The sequence below is a fragment of the Hyperoodon ampullatus genome (assembly GCF_949752795.1).
Source record: "Hyperoodon ampullatus genome assembly, chromosome: 4".
NCBI lineage: Eukaryota > Metazoa > Chordata > Mammalia > Artiodactyla > Ziphiidae > Hyperoodon > Hyperoodon ampullatus.
In genome coordinates, this window is record NC_136917.1 from 57,182,634 (window position 1) to 57,188,633 (window position 6,000).

Sequence of the window (6,000 nt, forward strand, 5' to 3'; positions counted from 1 at the left end):
ATCCATCTACATTTTTTTCATCTACAATGATTTATTTTATTTTTTATTGAGGTAATCTTGATTTATGGCATTATATTTCTATGTCTGTATACCCTACAATGTGCTCACCACCAAAAATTTATTTTTCATCTATCACCATACAGTTGATCCCCTTTATCCACTTTGTCTCCCTCCTTTACCTACCCCGTCTGATAACCACTACTCTGTTCTCTGTAATGACATGTTTTATTTGGTTTTGGTTTGTTCATTTATTAGGGGTTTTGTTTGTTTATTATAGTTCTTCATATTCCAGATATGAGTGAAATCCTATAGTATTTATCTTTCTCTGTCTGACTTATTTCACTTAGCATAATACCCTCAAGGTCCCTCCATGTTGTCGCAAATGGCAAGATTTCATATTTTTTCTCATCTAGATTTTTAAAAAATATTTATTTATTTATTTGGCTGCAGCGGGTCTTAGTTGCGGCATGCAGGATCTTTAGTTGCAGCATGCAGAATCTTTTTTTAGTCGTGGCATGCGGGATCTAGTTCCCTGACCAGGGATCCAACCTGGGCTCCCTGCACTGGGAGCGTGGAGCCTTAGTCACTGGACCACCAGGGTGGTCTCTCTCATCTAGATTTTTAAGAGGAGAATATACCTGCATACTGATGTGTCTTCCACAGTCTCGAGTTAAAGTTTCAGAGTAGGCATCCTGGATTTTCCCAAGATGTTCTACTCTTAAAATAGCGCTATTCATCTTCAAAGTGGGATCATATTCCACACTCTTAGTTAGGTGTGGCCTAGAGCATTAGGCCTCTGGGAAGTAGCCTGGCCTTTGTACCAAATTTCCTTCCTCTCCTCTCCCAAAGAGCTTCCCCTCTGCTCTACTTTACACTGAGGAAGGGGTGAGGGATGGGGCTGTGCTTCTGTGCTTGGATGAAGACCCATGTAGTTGACAACAGTTCTTAGCTTCCAGTCTCAGGGTCCTGGCCTGGGTAGGATTCCAGGATGTACTATTGGCCCATTTAGGGGTTGTTGATCCCCTTTGGATCGTTCACTGTCCTCTCTGCCTCCACCAGTCAGAAACCCTTCCAGGGAACAGAGCGTGCCAAAGCCATGAGAACTTTTTGTTCCCTGATGGTGATCAGGTGACGTTATCAGTGGATGAAGTCCTCTCCTCTCAAACAGAACTAGACAGAACTTAGTGCTTTCAGTCCACAGTGATTAATGTTAGGGCTGACCCATCCTGAAGTTTACCTGAGGGCTGATAACTCCTTGTCATTTTTTTACAGTGTTGGAAACTTGTAAATTTTGTACTGGCCATCTGTGAGTTTTATTGATGACTGTATATATGATGTGACTTTACAAAGCAATGAAACATAAGAAAAGCAACTTTATTAAACTATACCATATGTATGTATATAGGCACTGACAAAAACCAAAAACAAAAAAACAGTTCATCTGATCCCTACACACTTGTGCATCTGTTCTTTGGCCCTATAATGTAAGAGGGTCATTCTTACTAAAGTAAGCCTCATCATTCCATGATGATCCAAGACCAGCAGAGTCTCTCTCAATAAGTGTTCTTAAGCAGCCTGAAAAGCTGAAAACAGGCAGGCTCCCAGTGTTAATGATCGTCCATAGCATGTGTGTCAATCACTGCTGGCGGGATGTACACCTGGTATGGAGTCACCAGTTTCCTTCAGCTTTTTTCTATATGTAAAGCCTCTGAGGTAAGTCTAGCCATATTGCCAGAGGCAAGAGGGTCAGGGTGATGGATGTTGACAAATGGGGGTTGGGGCAGACATTTGGGGAGGGGATGCTCAGTGTCACCCCTGGTGTGCTCCAGAGCGACGGCTGGTCTTCCATTTGCTTTTTCTTTAAAAGAAAACCATTTTTTCTACTTTACTTCTAAGTTATTTATACATTTAAGTTATATATTACGTACGTAAGTGGTCAATAGCGACTTAGTGGGGCTTCATTCAAGCAGGTCTGGATTAAAGCAGAAAAGAGAACAAGAATGGCTTCTGCAGGAAGTGAACGTTTCAAAGTCTGAAGGCCCCCCGCTCAGTACCCATGAGCTCGTCTCAATTAGCCCTATAGTCAACGAACCTTTTCACATGTTGTCCATTAAAGGTTTACCTAAATATCTTCAATAGGAATCATTTGAGGCAAGCAAGAGTGGGCGTAAGGAATTGAAACCTAAGTCAGAAGATTGTTTTCCACTCTTTGTGCTTAATTCATGGCTCAATATTTAGATACAATTTGTACCACTTCAGATCTGTACTCAGATAAAAATATAGTAACTTGAAATATTGTGTTTAAAGAAATTTGAGTGGTCTATCATTAAATTATTTACCTAAATAAAAATATTTATTGAATTCACACCATTTACAGTATACTATATTGAGCTCTGGGTATTCAGATATTAATGGTCTGGTTCCTGTTCTCAGGGATCTGATGGTCTAGATGTTTGTTTTCAGTCAGAAGGGCAATATTCTAGAATACAATTTAGATCAAAAAAATAGAATCCAAATTATGTGTGTATATGTGTGTGTGTGTATGTAAAATCAGTGATGTGTGTGTGTAAAATCTTTTCCTTAACTGTGTTTTTGTTTTTATATTGTGGTTTCTTTGTAGTCTTTAAATTACTTTCATGGTATTTCTTTCTTTTTTCTTCCCCAGCTTTATTGAGGTATAATTGACAAATAATATTGTGCATGTTTAAGGTGTACAATGTTATGATTTTATATACGTGTTTATTATGAAATGATTATTACAATAAGGTTAGTTAATGTCCATCACCTCACAGGTTACTATTTATTTATTTATTTAATTTGAGGTGAGATGGTATTTATTTCTAAAATTTAAGTTGGTCAAATCCATATATTTGATGCCTAGCCTTCTTTTATTTTTATTTATTTATTTATTTATTTTTCAGTGGTACGCGGGCCTGTCACCATTTTGGCATCTCCCACTGCGGAGCACATGCTCCGGATGCTCAGGCTCAGCGGCCATGGCTCATGGGACCAGCTTCTCCGCAGCATGTGGGATCTTCCCAAACCGGGGCACGAACCCGCGTTCCCTGCATTGGCAGGCGGAGTCTCAACCACTGCGCCAGCAGGGAAGCCCCTAGCCTTATTTTAAACTTTACTTCCACATAGTATAATTTATCCCTCAACTTTTTAAAAATTATTTTTTATTGAACTATAGTTAATTTACAATATTGTGTTAGTTTACAGTGTACAGCAAAGTGATTCAGTTATACATAAGTGTGTGTGTGTGTGTGTGTGTGTGTGTGTGTGTATGTATATATGTATATATACTTTTTCAGGTTCTTTTCCATTATAGGTAATTACAAGATATTGAGTATAGTTACCTGTGCTAAACAGTAGGTCCTTGTTGTTTACCAATTTTATATATAGTAGTGTGTATATGTTAATCCCAAACTCTTAAGTTATCCCTCCCTCCCCCATTCCCCTTTGGTAGCCATAAGTCTTTGACTCTATTTCTGTTTTGTAAATAAGTTCATTTGTATCATCTTTTTACATTCCACAAATAAGTGATATCATATATTTGTCTTTTTCTGTCTGACTTACTTCACTTAATATGATAAACTCTAAGTCCATCCATGTTGCTGCAAAAGGCATTATTTCATTCTTTTTTATGGCTACATAATATTCCTGTGTGTGTGTGTGTGTGTGTGTGTGTGTGTGTGTGTGTATACTACATCTTCTTATCCATTCATCTGTTGATGGACATTTAGGTTGCTTCCATGTCTTGGCTATTATAAATAGTGCTACTATGAACTTGCATGTATCTTTTAAAATTAGAGTTTTCACCACTATCCCTCAATTTTTGTTTTTTTGGTTTTTTTTTTTTTGGCCATGGTGCAAAACTTGCAGGATCTTAGTTCCCGACCAGAGAGTGAACCCAGGTCATGGCAGTGAAAGCACCAAGTCCTAACCACTGGACTGCCAGGGAACTCCCTGGTATCCCTCAACTTTGAAAAATCTTATTATACCCTTTGGTCTACTGTCAGGGCCAGATGGTATGCATCTTGCAATGCTATAGTGATACTGTAGCTAGAAATTCATTCTCTGTTTCAGCTTTCATGGGATACCAATACCAAGCTACAGCAGTAAAGTATATGTAATATCTCAGAAGGACAATATCTGGCAGTGGAGTATCAAACCTGATCATTTTCTTGAATTAAACAAGAAAATGTCCCCAAGTTGTTGAACTTGGAAGAAAAGTAGGTTCTTTTCTTCTGGCCCATATCTCTAAGAAGGGGTGATAATTATTATCAGGAAGTTGTTGTGTGCATAAAACAGTCACAGGAGATTTTTTGCTCAAGCCATAAAGTACCCTCTGTTTGGAGCCTGCGTTTCCAACGTAAGCACCCTTTGAGCTTTGAAGTTCCTGTTTTCAAAGTCTATGACTTTCTGGTCTCTCTGATCTCTCCAAATTCACGTGGAATGGCCCAGGAATCTCTGAGAGCCTTTTTAGAAAGTAAATTATTTCAGTGTTGGAACTATCATCTAAGTCTGTGGTCCACCCTTTGAGCTCCATGGTCCACCATGTTTTCAGCGCCCTCCTAATGCCAGCACTTTTAAATACAGGCTCCTTGTGAATGGTGTAAATGATGTTTAAAAGGAGGACTAGGATCTTCCTGTGTCCCTATCTCTTCAAGGTTGGTGGAGTATCATCTGTTCTGATGCTCTGTTCATTGCCACAGATATAATGGCTTTTTCAAAACCACTTCAGAAAATTTGGTATTACTGGCTTTAGTCTGCACCTTGAGACAAAAAATTTCACAGGTGGGTAAGTAGTTTTGTAGAAGATTGATGTCTGTTAACAATTCTACACATTCTGTGGGGGGAAAAATTGTACTCAGAAAGAGTATTATTTCTGTTACAGGGAAGCCAGATAATTGTCTGTATAGTGAGAATTTCTACTCCAGCCTAAAGTAGTTTCATTGGGTCCTCCTCAATAACCAGCAGACTTTAATCGGGGCATCCTTCCACTTAATTTCTTTGCTCATTGATTTACAAATGGTTCTTTTGTCCATTCGGAGCAAAGACTCCTTTCTGCCTTTAGATGAATGGCAGAACCTTCAACCCGTGCTCTGAGTTCCCGATCTAGGTTGTTGGAGGTTTTGTCTACAAAAAGCCTTCTCTGTCTCCTTAGCACCAGACGTGGGAATCTACTTGGACTCAGGTGCCCACTTGGTCATGAAGAGGCCGTGCAGCAGGGTAAGTGTTCGGTTCTGAGTCCGGAGGCTGCCGCGGCGCCATTACTGTCTTTTGTAATGCATTAAGGATTTTAGCACACACTGCTTTTTATTTTTAATTCTCTGCTTCTATTTTTATGCTTGCCTCTCCACTTCTCTTTGCCATCTGGAGTCAAAGCTGAACCACGTCGATAAGAGCTTTGCACTATATCCAAGGGTTTTTCCTCCAGGTTGATTCTGGTCTGTTACTCCGAAGAACTAGGCAGAAAGTCTCCTGGGTTTCAGGACTTTCACTCCTTGAGAGAAGGTCTAAAGGCTTGGTTGAGCTTAAACATTTTTGGCAAGAATACTTCATTGGTGATTCTGTGTGTTTTATATTCTCTCACGTGCTGTTTTGTTTTATTTTTATACTGTTGGACCTCAAGTTCACAGAATTGGATTATGATAAACTGTCATCATTAGTCCATACCTGACCTGCATTGTGTATTTACTTACCTATCCAATATCATTTAGCTGTATATCTATATATGTAGTTATCTATCGAAATAGTAATAAGAATTTGTGAACACAGTACCTCCCCACAAATGCCAGGACCTTGGTAGTAATATACATCTAATCGTACAAGTGGTTCCTCCTACCAGTCCCTGGCCCCCAGCAAATGAAGGTAATTATCATCCTTGACTTCTATGTGCATCATTCTTTGCTCCTTTGTATTTTTTTTTTTTGTATTATATGTTACTCCTACATATATATTTTTCTACTTGTTTTAAATTTTATAGTAAGGGTA